Source organism: Cyclopterus lumpus, chromosome 5 (assembly GCF_009769545.1).
Source record: "Cyclopterus lumpus isolate fCycLum1 chromosome 5, fCycLum1.pri, whole genome shotgun sequence".
NCBI lineage: Eukaryota > Metazoa > Chordata > Actinopteri > Perciformes > Cyclopteridae > Cyclopterus > Cyclopterus lumpus.
Window position 1 is genome coordinate 18,685,298 of NC_046970.1, and position 14,998 is coordinate 18,700,295.

Sequence of the window (14,998 nt, forward strand, 5' to 3'; positions counted from 1 at the left end):
CCCGTTGCACCGCCGGGCGGGATGCGTCTCCTGCGTTGGGCGTTACAAACCGGGAGACGCTCTGTAAATAAATAAGCGCCCCACAGCGCCGCCTGCGATCTTATTGGTTCCGTGTAAAATCTTATCGCGCGCTTCTAGCCAATCTTAAACCACCAAACCCACACAGCGAAAGCTATTTTGTATCCGCTTAAAGCGCCAGGAGGATGTATCATCATGCGCTGCACCGGGAAACTTAGTGCCAATGTATGACTGTTAATTTACTAAAGTGCACGGCGGAGTTCTTGTCTGTGCTCCCGTTTATCTAAATGATGTGAAGTTATCAATATTTGTATTCCTCCCACGGGAAAAGGCGCAACTCCTGCTCTCTCTGCAGTTCATTTCAAAACATTCAATTGAGCTGTCTGTCATCACGTCGCTGCAAGGTGAGTGATGCTGTGTCCCTGATGACATAGAAAGAGATTTCTGCTGAATTATTTGGAAATATCACATCGCTGCAGGACATGTTTTCTGCCAGATAAAGCGCTCCTGTTGTCCACTCACCATCGGTATTTTATTATACTGTTAGTACAACTGTATATAAACTATGGGTTGGATGTAAAGTAGGTTATTCATTATATAAATAGTACACTGACATGTGATGCAGATATATTTAAGTAATTACTTTTCAAGTTAAATCACAGTATTTTATGACGTTCAACCATGTCTCTGACCACATGGTTAAAAAAAATCTCACTCAAACTAATCAGCTATTCAGAAGCAACAAGCAGCATGATTGCCACAACGCGTTTTCCTTTTATTTATCATCACCATTCTGGACATGCTGTATTTAAAAGAAATACATTATGAACTGATTTATTGTAAAGCTTCAGTGGATAGAATTACAATATGATTACAATATGAAGATCCACTCAATCTACTGTAAAGTTTGTGTAAAAACATTCTAGGCCAATGCTTCAAATCTAATAGCAAGCCAACTTTTTCCAAAACAACTTATTTTTCCTCATCAAACCACACATTGCCTTGACTGTCACAACCGCTTATACTCAACTGGGACCCAGCATGCACTTAAAACACCTCGAGCCATATAACACCTTTATTTATATATATATATATATATATATATATATATATATATATATATATATATATATATATATATATATATATATATATATAAATCTAAAATGTGTTAAATGGCTGTGTATATACATACATACATACACACACTTTGACATATTTCATCACTACAATGGTGCTGACTCCATGACCTCATTTGTCGTCATCTCCATTTCCCAGTCATGTCACAATGATAAGAATCGCTAATCTTAGCACTTCAGATATGACAGACCTCTTGCCACACAGAAATATTTGCATGGTACTGTTAGCGCGTTTCCGCCCTTACATGCTTCTCACGAAGTGTATGGATGGGTTAACCACAGAGTTTGATGGAAACAGTTTGATGCATTGCATTTTTACTGTTCCATAATCTTTCTTAAATCCATGCAAAGCAGGAGATTTGCTCCCCTTTTCGCCTGTGTCGACACTGGCTTGGAAGATTATTCTCCAGTTGCAACTTTTGCTGATTAAAAGTGCCCTGTACCATGTGCAGTATTAGCAGGAGGGTTACACGCTCGCTGTAATTGCTAGTGTGCTTCACAGACTGCTGCTGTGGATGCAGCGTCAAAGACAGATTTAGAGACTGGAGCGTTTTACATCGTGGTGTGCTGCTAGTGAAATTATTCTGCTGCTCTGGGGTATTTGAGCAAGACTGGTCTATATGGTGTGAGATGTGTGCACAGACCAGGTGACAGCCACAACACATTTATGTCTCTGCATGCACATTTAGTCCTTCAAAATAAACATTGTATCTGACAGATGGATTTTATTGTTTTTGGTTCTCATGTACTCGTTTGTCTCATCAGATCCCATTGGTCTGTAAGAAGGTAGACTGCAAAGATGCAACATCTTACTAAGTATATTTGTCTAATTACTCATCAAAATATCTCATATAAGATTGAATTAAGACATAATCATCTAAAAATAACAGTTCAGACAATGCAGCTTCAATTTCTTGTTAAATGAAAAAGTGTACTTTTGAGCATTACAGGCTCATTATGAGACACACTCCTTCCTAATAGTAGGGAAATAAAGCTCAAAATGAGTTTTCCCGGTTAATTTCAAGATCTCTTTTTGTCTTGAAAGGCCTAAATATTACATTTTGATGAAGAAATCTTACCAAGCTAATTTGACCTTGTTCCATTGGATATTTATGATTAAAACACCTTGTATTCATCGTTTGTTTTATTTTTGATGTGGCTTATTTTCTCAGTGTACTGTAGTTATGATTAATATCATTTTATACTTTATGTCAATGACATCTGATATTTCTACAGTTTCTCAACCTTCTCTAACTCGTGACCCCATTTCTTTGTCACAAAAAAACAACTCATGACCAAAAGTTGTCATGTGGCATACTTTCAAGAGCGAGGGGGGATAAGATTGTTATAAAGCTTAACCCATGTTTAAGATTGTCATTCAAAATATATCACAAATATCAATGTGTACACTTTATTTAATACACCTCACTGAAACTGATGCAGCATACAACAGCTCTGCAGTGCTTAAACCTGGTCTCCTATTTACTTCATATGAAAGCAGCTTACCATGTCACAACTACGGTATTGTGTAGTAGCTCCACCTACTCTCACATCTGTGCTCTGTTTTAATCCAGTTTAATCCAGTATTTATGTTTTTGTAACCGTGCTTTTATTAGTTAGCACCATGCTAAGGTACGTCACTATAAGCATCACCCCATAAAATGAGATGATGATAAATACTAAAGACTAAAACAGCACTCACATATTTGATAAATGGCCATACTGTTTCACATATGTTAAAATGAGACAAAGTTTGCGTCAGGACTGAAATAATTTGTTGATTATATGATTAGATAATCGACAGAAAATATTTGAGGGATGGATATTTTGATCATCGAATATCATTTCACACATTTTTCAAGCAGAAGCAGTGAAAAAAAAGATACATATTATATTGTTTCAGCTCCCAAAATGGGAGGATGTGCGGCTTTTCTTCTTCATAAATCATGGTAAACTGAATATCTTTGGGTTTTGGACTTTTGAAGTCGCTACTTTTGGCTCTCTAATACTGTGATGAATATGTTTGGTTTAAGTTAATGTAAAGGGTGGGTTGGTAATCTTCTTCATACCCAATTTTGATATTTTTGTTTAAATTCTCTGACAAGAAACAAATCCGGGATCTGGCTGTTGCAGGACTGTAATAAGCGCATCCAATGAGTTCATTTGTGTAAATTGATCGGGCTACCTGTCGGTCTACCTGCCTGTGCACATTCTGCCCGTGCACTCATTGCTCCTCATCTGAGTTTTCAACAAGCTGCTAGCTTAACAGCTGTGAGTATAACAACAGGCATGTTTTTGAGGGAGTGGCTTTAGAGGCAGGCCTAGAGGGATGCGCTGTCAATGCTGTCAACTTGTCCATTTGTCCACTTTCTCACTATAGATTTAGCAACATTTAGAGCTAGTGCTGCTAGCTACTTTCAATCATAGACCGTATATCAGAAGTAGTCATCATGACGTCACCCATTGGTTTGTGGACCGCCGTTTTGAAGACTTGAGTTTGGCGATTTGGCCATCGCCATCTTGGGTTTTTGCAACCAATGAACGGAAGTTAACATATTTGAGACGTAGATGCCGTATACGGCTCTGGTAGCAAACCGGCAATCACAGTAAACCCGCCCCAAAGCATATTCCGCTTCGTGGTCTATTTAACGGGACCATAATTTAAGAAATAAACATCATACTGTATTGAAGAGTTCAAACAAGCGTTTGACACCATGTTAACTGAGATAATAAATCAAGTGAGAAGTAGGGTAATTTTCCCATTGATCTTCACACAGCTGGACTTTTTGCAACTGGAAGAGAAGACGCCAGAGAAGATTAATGCACATTTTAAGACACTTCCCCATTGGCTTCACTTCCGCCTGCAATAAAAAAGCATTAGCAACACTGAGTTTTTCGGTTAGATCATTATTTTTTTATCTAGCGTTCTCTTGCTATTTTCTCAAAATGAACAATCATATCTTTAAGAAGAAAACTTGTTTTCAGAAAGATGATTACATCGAATACTTGAATGAACCTAAAGGCACAAGGGGTTAACACTCCTCCAATGCCTGCCACATACTAACCCCTTGTTGTTATTTGTGTAATGTACCTTTATTGAACAAATAACTCCTTTAACCCTGTGGAAGCATCAAGGCTGTGTCTGCGTGTGAGCCTCTGGTGTTTGCCTTGGGAGGTTTAGCTGCCTTGTCCCTCAACAGTACCGTGCTCTCTTCAGCTGCACACAGCTGAAAGTGGGTCTTTGACTTGCCTGATAGCTTTTGACAGCTCACTCTCATCCCTGGTGGATCAATGGAGCTCAGCACTCTTCATTAGAAACATCAATGTACTGCACATTCCCACAGGCTCAGCAACAACCCTCCAGCCCAGTCAGAGAGTGAAGCTTTATTTGGTTATTCTCCAAAAGATCCTTTTTGACTTCTGTGTGACAAGTTATGCTCTTTAATTGAAGAATATTGTGGGGGAAATGGTGAAAGAGGAATAGTTTGTTTGCCATTAATTGATACTTGTTAATAATAATTGCATCACCTCAGACATCACCTTAAATGTGAATAAATCATTATATAACATTATTGTTTATTCCGGTTTATATCACATAGAATAACAAATATGTGTAACACTTCTTATTCTCTTTGACTGCTGCAGACATAAATGAATGCACTGCACAAATCCATATCATGGCAACATTGGTCTTATATTCAGTCATTAAATAGTCTTACTTATTTTGAGTAGGGCATGAAGGTCAAAATCTTGAAATAATGAATCATTCCTATTAATGCTGAAACGATTAGTTGTTTGATAGAAGAACACAATTGAATAAAATGTTGATAATCAGTGAATGTTTTCATTCATGTTTCAATCAACTTGGAAAGCATTTTGTAGATTTCTTGTAGAATTCTTTATCAAAATTAGGTGACATATTTTATGCTGTATTTCCGCATACAAAAGACAAGCTGCTTATAAAAATAAGAAGCATTTTTCCCAAGCTTATTTCTGAAATAAGCATATTATTATTTAACTAGAAGTATACTAGCAGCATATTTTTCACCTTCCATTTTTTTCTATAAAATGTGTAAGCTAATTAAAAATGTAATGCTTGAATTAATTCTTTCCAGAGTTTAAAATGCCCCCTGAGCAATGCTGCGCTATGTTGCCTAACTGGCAAACGCTGGTCTGTCTGGTTGCTGTTCATGTTCAAATGGAGAGGAATGAGTACTTAAATATTATACCAGGGAACTCTCTGAAGAAGTTTGCGTTGTGTCGATGCAGGCTGCAGGGTTCATTGTAAACACAAGTGTTGCGTCAGCAAATGCTTGAAATGATGGCATCACACATATGAAATGTTGTTATGTGCAACAAGAAACACATAACACACAGGCTGGAGACACTGGAGATGGTAGTTGGTCACAGAGTTTGTTGTGGTGATGATAGTAGAGAGCATGAGCCAATGACTGCTTTACTGTCATCATCTGCTTTTTGATTGGATCTCTGACAATTTACACAGCTAATCACTGAAGGAATCCAGCCCACCTGTTTAGTCACACACACACACACACACACACACACACACACACACACACACACACACACACACACACACACACACGCTGTCACACTGGGAAAAGCTGTGTGTATTTCAGTGTCTCTCTCTGGTCTAATCATCAATAATGCATGGCTTTGGGAGGATGAAAGGCTGTTTTGGCTTGAGGCATGTGTCTCATATGGAGAGAGAGACATCATCTCTAGTAGTTCTAACTGTACTTCCATAGACAAAGTGAATGGCTTTCCATGGCTGTCTTCAATAGAAGTGTTTCAAGCTGATGGTGGACTGATGTCAGGTTAAATGTTTACATTAGTTTTAATTAATTGATATCAGGAACATCTTTCTTTATTATATATATTTTTTTATATATATTAGAGTGTGTGGTGCGTTGTACATACTGTAAAGTCTTCTGAGACAAAGAGGTTAGTTTGGGCTGTTCAGAAGAATTTTACTTTGGATTTTGGTGCAGCAGCATTTAGATTCAAGTTGTTGATGTCCCAATATTTTCATTTTGTGATCATGTAATCCGTTTCAGGTGTGGTTTAGTCGTATAACTCATGGTGCAATTTTTCAATGATTTTAATTCAAATCCAAGAGATACTGCTGTGTTACAACTGGTTTTACCCATAATGCTGTGGACACAGGATGCAGGGCTTCACCTCACACAGCCTTACCTGGCTTTAAATTGGGGCTCATAACAGAGAAACCCTTGGGTGATTGTTTGTATGTGAAACAATGGAAACCATGCACAGGCAGCATGGCTCATCATGTCACTGTAAAGAACGAGCAGCAGCTGTTTGGCTGACACAGATATTAAATCAGCAGTCCTGTTAGCTTTAAGTGTTGCACTTATTTTTGTGGTGATTAAAGTTACTGAACAGTGTGTATCATGTGGAGCATCTTCTCTTCTCTCATTTTCCTGAGAACCCTTTGGTTATAGACATTCATATGTAAATACAGTACAGTCTATGTACGCGTGTGCATGTGTGTGCGTGTGTGTGTGTGTGTGCGTGCGTGCGTACGCGTGTGTGTGTTTGCAATGTGTACACGGATGTGGGAAAGCACGCAACAGCCCTTTGAAGTTCCTCATTCACTCTATGCTCCTCTTCCCCATGTCTCATCTTTCTTTGAAGACCATGTAGCCATGATTATTAAAGCTGCCCTCTTTCCACTTCAAACATATGGAATGAATATGGATATGATATGACACCAAACTTTTCACGTCCGACACCCTTCCTTCCTCTCCCGTCCTGCTGTGTGGTGAACTTTGATCGGCCCTGCCATCGTAAACAGTTTCTGTTGGCACTAAACTTGTCATTCAGTAACTTGAGGCATGAGCGATTTGGAGAAGTTATGACGTTGCTTAATAGGGAGCTGCTGGGGAGCGTCGCAACTTTGTCAGATAATGCTACTATGAGTCCTCCCACGAAGAAATGTGTTATGCTCTTCATTACTTCACTTGGATGTTTGACCTCCACTGTGCTGAAGGTTGTATTGTGTGTGCTGTGGATTGTATTGTTGTGTATGGTAAGGTTTTTGTATGTGCATATATGAGTTTGACACCAGAAGGCTGTTTTCACATTAATCTGCTGAAGGGGGACAGTTTCTCATCTGCACATAGACCAGCATGATTTGGTTTGTGTGATGTGGAAACTTGAAACCCAACATAAACACTGAAAATGTTTGGTTCAACTTTTTTAATTAACATTTGCATATTCATATATTCTGAATTTTAAGATAGGTCTGGTAATCAAACTCTTTCTGTGTTAAAACCCAATTATTGTTCAAAACCAGAATATTGTGATATGCAAAAACATGTCTGAAAGGTATCTTTAATATTTTAACCAACTAATTGTTTACTGTGATAGATTATCAATCTCAAGCAAGCTTCAAGTGGGTTTTCTTACCATTGTGGAGCTGAACACCATGACTGCATGGAAGTTGGGAAGCAAATCTAAAAATGAATGTATTGCTTTGGAAAATGGTTGATGCAAAAACACCAGGAGGGCCTATAATCCTCCCCAAAGTATTTAATCTAGTGCCCTTTTAGGATGCTTGGTTTGACTGAAAATGTAAAATGTTGGTTGTATAGCATCACATTCGTTGTAATCGTGATTCTATCTGTTATGTGGAACACTTTATATTGAAACTTAAAAGTAAATAAAACATGAGATGAACATAATGTCCATTTGGTGATGAGCTAACTGTGTGGTGGATCTCTGATGAGTGGCACTGTGCAGGGATCGATAGCCCAATCAATAAACTGGGCTGCTGGTTGCTTTTGTTTGGTCAGCACACAAGATCTCTTTGGCTCTGTTTCCCTCTCTTGCTATGTTGCTATTTCTCAAGTTCAAAAGTGGTTAATTTGCATGAATGAGTATCAGCCAGCTGACGCTCTCTGTCTCTCTGTCACTTCCTCTGTTTTTAGCTCTCAGGCCAAATGCTGGCTAAATGGGGGAAGGTAGGTTAGCAGGGGTTCAATGAGTGGAGGCATAATTTAGCTGCATTGGATTAACTGTGTTTGTGCGTGTGTGTGTGTGTGTGTGTGTGCGTGTTTGTGTGTGTGTGTGCGTGCATGCATACATGAGAGAGAGAGAGAGAGAGAGAGAGAGAGAGAGAGAGAGAGAGAGAGAGAGAGAGAGAGAGAGAGAGAGAGAGAGAGAGAGAGAGAGAGAGAGAGAGAGAGAGAGAGAGAGAGAGAGAGATTTTCTGTAGGAAGGAGCTGCTTGCTTCTGTCCATTTTTGTGGTTTTCTGCCCCACGTTGTCCATAACCCCTCTGTGTTTGCTCTCTATTCTTTGTCAGGACCGGCAGCAATGTCTCTTCCTGTTGTGCTGGATGGTAGCCCATTAAATACATTTGAATACTTTTCCAATGGTTTTGTATTTGTTTTAAAGGTTTACCGATGGGGTTGCATGCATGGATTTGACTGCAGAGTGAGCTGGTGACCTTGTTGACTAGAAACTCTCTCACTTCAGGACCATGGTGAGTTGCTCTTGTGCTCTCTCTCTCTCTCTCTCTCTCTCTCTCTTTGTCTGTCTCGCATGCATGCACAAATTGTATACTCTCCATTTATTCAGCTCAGTCTGACTTGCGTGCACACACGCAGTCTAAGTTGGAGTGAAACAACTTAAGCACAATCCGACAGACAGATCACATGAATCACTCTCTAAGCTTTTGTCCTCTGTCTTTTTTGCTCTCATATTTTCCCATTCCTATGTTTCATTTTTCCTGCCCTCCATGTTTTCTCCTCTCCATCACTCCATTTGTGTTGTTGACACAACTTAAGTCCCGTGCCCCCCTGGCAAAAACAATCATTCCCTCTCAACAGGCATGGCGGTGTGCCTGAGTCTGTTTCTGACACCATATGGGCCTCTGTGTATGTTTGGCTGTGTGACGCCAGCACCCTGTCCACTGCCATCTGACCTGCACATGGAAACACAGTTTGGCCTAATTTTCCCTTTGCTGATCCTAATTTGTCATCATCACAATATATCCTTTCATTTTCTTCTCATTTGCACTGTCGGTGGATTTTGCTTTTGCTGTTAGTGGTCAAATAATGCCAGCATTTGTATTTGCAAACAACACAATAAAGCCTCCTGTGTACGTGTTGAACATTTGTACCTGTGCTGATTAATTGAGGATACGCAACTGTGTCTAACTTCAGCCCTAGCTCAACAAATATTAGTTTAGATAAAGTGAGATAAAGCCCAAAATTAGCTGGGGTTCATTGATTGACTGTGCTTTGAGCAGTGAAGAGAGACAGGAAAAGACAAACAGGTATGCTGCCAGAGCTCTTCCTGTCTGTGCGGGGAGAATAACTTGTGATAAATATTGTAGACATGGTTGTATGAATCTTCCTGTCTTTAAACCCTGGGCATGATGCAATTCTTCCCTGACAATCTAAATAGTACACTATACATGACTGAAGCCCCACAGCAATGGTAAGCCAAACCTATTTACTCTCTGCTTCAAGGCTCAGCTTGGTGAGTAATGCTCCTCAAAAAGCTGCACAGTAGTCAGATGGTGCAACAGAGAAAGTCAGCATCGCTCACTGTATTTAACCACAACAGACTCCATTGGCTACAGGCTTGAACTAAACTGTCTGAGATGTTTCACACCAGAAGAACACATGGCAAGATAGAGAGGAAATGACCCAAACTGTGTTTGAACATTGATGTGTTTGGTTTCCTGTTTGCTTGCTTTATCTCGTACCTCTGACATTTGCTCCTGAAGAGAGCTATTGAGCACCAACAGCTCGTCAATAGAAACACTTTATTGTAATTTTCCTAGAACAAGGTCTCTTATTTTTAAATTAGATCATTACACTTTAAAATGTGTCTTGCGTCACAAGCATTCTCTATTTCACACGAACAGGAAAAAATACACATGAATAACTTAAGTAAGCGCACAGTATTACAAACATAGACAGCTGCAGTGTATTCACGAGAGGAATACTTCACCCACAAAATGAACAGTTGTACATCAATTACTCACCCCATGTTACTTTGAATTATTAAAGAAGTCGTCGTTTTGTTTTTACCTGAACGAAGATTCAAATAACATTGACTTCACAATTTGAAGACATTTCTTTGTTAGCTGATACTCTGGTCACTGTGGAGGCATGCGAGAAAAAACAACGTTTTCTTCAAGAATTCCCGGTAACAGAGAGTGAGTGATTAATATACAAAAGTTAATTTTGTGTGGCGAAGTATTCCTTTAGCATTCAGTGTTACAGCAAGTGAAGACAGTGATAGAAGCATTTACAAAAAAATGAAGAACAGGCTTGCTGCACACCACAAGACTCGGCTGTGGTCCAGCTAAAAACTGGCAACTTTGAGCATGTTAAGTATTTGATATGCTATATTTAATATATGCTTGTTTGATAGTGATCTTGGTGTTTTTAGTTCCTTCTTCATAGAAGCATGTTCTGTTTCACGGGTTCAGAAAGCATCGTTCTGCTCTGCTCTGATTGGGCCAACTTAAGCGTAGATTGACTCTATCATGCAGAGTGATGAATGTGTTTGTGTCTATATATTGCTGGCTCTGCTTTGTGATGGTGATTTGATAATTCCTGATGAAGAAACATTGCACAATGTCATTTGCTGGAAGCTTTAGATACTGTCTGCAGATATTTTGTTTGTTTCTTGTCTTAGTTAATTTTTGGGATCCAGCACATCCTTCTTGAGATATAAATTCATCCATGTATGGGTTTGCAGCTACCTCACAACCAATGTCAGTTGTATCCACTTGTGTAATGTGAGTGTAGAGACCTCAGCAGATGTCAGTCTAGTCGACTGTATTTACATATTCCCAATGCAGAATGGTATTTATTCTGATTCAATGCTCCACTGTGCCAGTGTTAGCTAGCTGGCCAGACAGGCCTGCAGTGCTTTAGCTTGTATGCTGGTTCTGAGGGATTTCACTGTAATTCCTCTATAGCCGTGGGGTTAACAGATTCATTCCTGTGCTTTAATAACAGTGGGATTATCAAGGTTCAGTCAGCTAACCCTGCCCTCTCTGCCATCGCCTTCACATGGCTCACAGCTCCATCCAGCTTGATCCAGTCCTCCATGTCTCAGTTTCTCTATTTATTGTTATTTTAGTCATGCCTATCTGCTCTATTTGCACTCATGTTGGCACATCCCTGGCTTTCAGATGTTCCTTCTTTTGTTTTGTCCCATCTACAGTTTCAAATTCACCTCAATCCTTCAGGCATGTCTCTATTAATTTGTTGGTATTATTCTAGTTTGCTGCCTCTCCTCTTCTCACCCAGACTGAGATGGGTTGGGCCCGACTGTGACTGAAGCACTGTTGCTAGGTGCCTAGGGATGCTCCCATGTCTGCACTGTGTGTGTGTGTGTGTGTGTGTATGTGTGTATTTTGCAAGTGTGTGGGGGTGGGCGTGTGCATGTACTCTGTGACGCTGTATTGCTATGTGTCTGGCCGAAAGTTAGATGTTCTGTTATGTAAGCGGGTCTTGGATGGGTAGAGCAAGGGTTTAGCTTGGGGATGCTGGCTCAGGTGGAGAGACGGAGACAGATGCTATTTTGGGTATACTGCGCTCCTAACACCCGAACGCATGAGTTATTCACTCACACGTGTCTGTTAGTTCTACCAGGATGAAAGGACAATAGAATGGGATTTTGTGCAAATATCTTCAGTGATATTTTATCCTCATGTCTGTCAAGTTCATTCAGATTTTTTACATATTGGCAATAGCAGTCAGTTACTTAATCAATTAGTCGATCTGCAGAAAATTAAGTTTCATTATTGATTAATCTGAAAACAATATTCTCAATTAATTGATCAGGGCAAATGTTTAACATTTGTGGTTATACGCTTCTTCACCCTAAAAAATGTGACCAATGGTAACTTAATAAAATTATGGCAACAAAGTGACAATTAATATAATTAATAAAAAGTATTAAATGGATTAATTAAATATAAACAAAAGAATTATGTAAATTAATATAAAGGCAAGTTAAAATGTGTTAGATTGAGTAATAGATCGCCAAATTATGAGTTATATAGACCAAAAATATTTAGTAAATACAAATCAATTTCACAAGGAAAATGATTTATGTTTACGTTTATGTTTATCATCAAAAGTAATTTACATGTATTGAATATTTCAGTGAAATTGATTTACATTTACTGAATATTTGGGTAAAAGTAATTTACATGTATTGAATATGTGGGTGAAATTGTTTTACATTTACTGAATATTTGGGTAAAATGTATTTACATTTACTGAATATTTGGGTAAAATGTATTTACATTTACTGAATATTTGGGTAAAAGTAATTTACATTTATTGAATATGTGGGTGAAATTGTTTTACATTTACTGAATATTTGGGTGAAATGTATTTACATTTACTGAATATTTGGGTGAAATTGATCTACATTTACTGAATGACATTACATAAATTATATTAAATCTATTCAATAATATTACTTGTCACTTTGTTGCCATAATTTTTCTATGTCTAAATTACTCAATACTATGCCATCTTCGTGCCACAGTAAACTTAACTTAAGCCAACAGATACATACAAAGTACAGCAGGTAAACATTTATTTGTGCAAATTTGTTACATTTATAACATTTATAAAATTCTTCATGTGCAAACTTCTCTGTAAAAACACACAATATGCAATTCCGGCTTACAGTTAAAACACTACACAAACAGCTGCTTGTGCATCAAATAACATGGCACAACTACACTTCTCACTGGGATCCTTAAAAAAATAATAAACTCAAGCATTGAACGAGTTGAACTTAACCACAGGTGAGTTTTGAACAGTGACATATAAATTGTTCCACAAGGGTCCATTCTATTAGGTTAACAGTTTGTTTTTGAGGCTGTTTACTTTCGGGGACAGCTTTGAACAGTCCAGCTCCAGTAGGAGTTTCTGAAAGACCTCGAAAGTATATCGGAGCTCCTTGGGATAGGCAAGGTTGACTGTATACACCAACCCAACCAGCATGCAGCAAGCCCTCAGAATGTTATCCAGAGCAGTCACAACTTTTAGTCCCTCTAAAACGATACAGACAGATATAGATTTGTATCTTTTGCGTGGCAAGGTCCTGCGCCACACTGTCTTCATCAGCATCCTGAAATAGCAAGAAGATTGTGTACAGCCAAAAGATAAGGTCCTAATTGAACATCTACCAAATTGCTTCCAACCCCTTAGAAACAAGAACACCTGTAGCTGTCATAACTGTTGCACATAATGCACACCATTTACATAAGTGTTTGAGATGTTTTGCAAAAGTGTTTCATTAAAAAGTGTATAATCATTTCACCAACAAATTAAAACATTTCAATGACCAAAGATAATGATCTGTGATGAGTCACATTTGTAAATATCTTTACTTTTTTTTTTTTTTTTAATCGAGCACGTGTATTGATAAATATCGTATTTTGAACTAACAGGCTGGTCATATGAATGAATTGGAATTATTTTCAATGAAACTGTAAAAACCCAGTAGCTTCTGTCACAAATTACTGGCATAAAAAAAAGGTATGATTGTATTTTGTGATTTGACCATCCCAATACATAAAAGGTAGAAGAGATGAGAAATAATCACTTTCTTTATATTTCAACATGTACTTCAACTTACATCATATTCTTTTAAGAGTTGATCCGTGGATTCTCCAAGGTACACCATCAAACACCGAATGACGGTATCTCTGGTTGCGTGGATGCTCGGGTTGCTTGGATCCTAAAATGACAAAAATAAACATGAGTAACGATCATCCACTGATCTTAACTAGTTAACTTGTATTACTGTTAAAAAAACTAACTTGATGTGCTGTCTCAGGGTCCAGCCCAATGAAACACTTACTGTCATTATTCCACAGAACCCAGGAAGTCAATCACAAAAATTCCGACAAAACCACAACATTTTACAACTTGCTTTTTGTATGATCAAGACATACCATGTTAGTCAGTGAGCTCTCTGTGTAATGTAATACAATTCACGTAAATAGTCTCAAGGGTGTGGAAAATTATGACAAACCGTGTGTCATCATAACTTAGTTGTATGTGTATGATACATTCGTTTGTGATACATTTATAGAACATACACTGTGTGTGGAATTTGGTATCACAGCATATTGTGTATTGAATTATGATACATACCTTTTGATGAATTTCAGTTAAAGATTGTTGATGCACCCGGGGAAAAAATACCTATTAGATTCATACAAGCACACACAACACATGAAACATTAACACTACACAAATATTAAAAGTTTACATGTGCCTGTCCACATACAGTATGATTAATTATTGTGAGAATAAGCAGATGAAGTATAACAACTATAGCATTGTAACATAAGATTTACATGCGTATCACTGTAGTTGCAAACAGTCCGCAGCGTGCTCTAAATTACTGACCTCAAAACAGCATTCACATAGGCAGTTTGGTGTAACATCAACTATCAGCACGAGCAGAGACCACTCATTGAAACTTCACTACACATGGCGATCTGAATCTCCTGCTGCGGCCTCTCAGTACCATGAAGGAGACGTGACTGCGTGACTAATAAAAACGGTGAACTTGGGATAGTCAGAGCGTGCACAAAACACAGTAACAGCCTGGAGTTGAATATCACGTCAGGTTAAAAAAAGAAGGGAAATAGCAGTCTTTGTTCATTTATTTCACTAACTATTCTCCAGAAATGTACCTTACCATTAAAGCTGCATGGTCTAACGCGACTGCTTTAGACCATGTAACAGTTAGGTTAACATTACTTGACAAAACAAAATGCAGTGATATTAATATAAT

General features: G+C 38.3%; 1 protein-coding gene and 1 long non-coding RNA gene across 8 annotated transcripts in view; one reads left to right on the forward strand and one right to left on the reverse strand.

Annotated features, from left to right (window-relative positions):
* Positions 1-180: 180 nt before the first annotated feature.
* arhgap9 (Rho GTPase activating protein 9) overlaps positions 181-14,998 on the forward strand; it is a 41,762-nt gene continuing 26,944 nt past the window's right edge. For 6 of the 7 annotated variants that reach the window (XM_034533648.1, XM_034533655.1, XM_034533651.1 and 3 more), the window contains exons 1-2: positions 181-422; positions 8,597-8,684. The gene's annotated coding sequence lies outside the window, so the exon portion shown is untranslated. Of the gene's footprint in view, positions 423-7,148; positions 7,228-8,596; positions 8,685-14,998 lie in introns of those variants that run through there. The other variant, XM_034533649.1, reaches the window with a different exon arrangement.
* On the reverse strand, positions 12,762-14,461 carry LOC117731354. The gene is made up of 3 exons (XR_004609526.1): positions 14,350-14,461; positions 13,829-13,930; positions 12,762-13,318 (listed from the first exon to the last, which is right to left on the reverse strand). It is a non-coding gene; the product is annotated as an uncharacterized LOC117731354 (long non-coding RNA).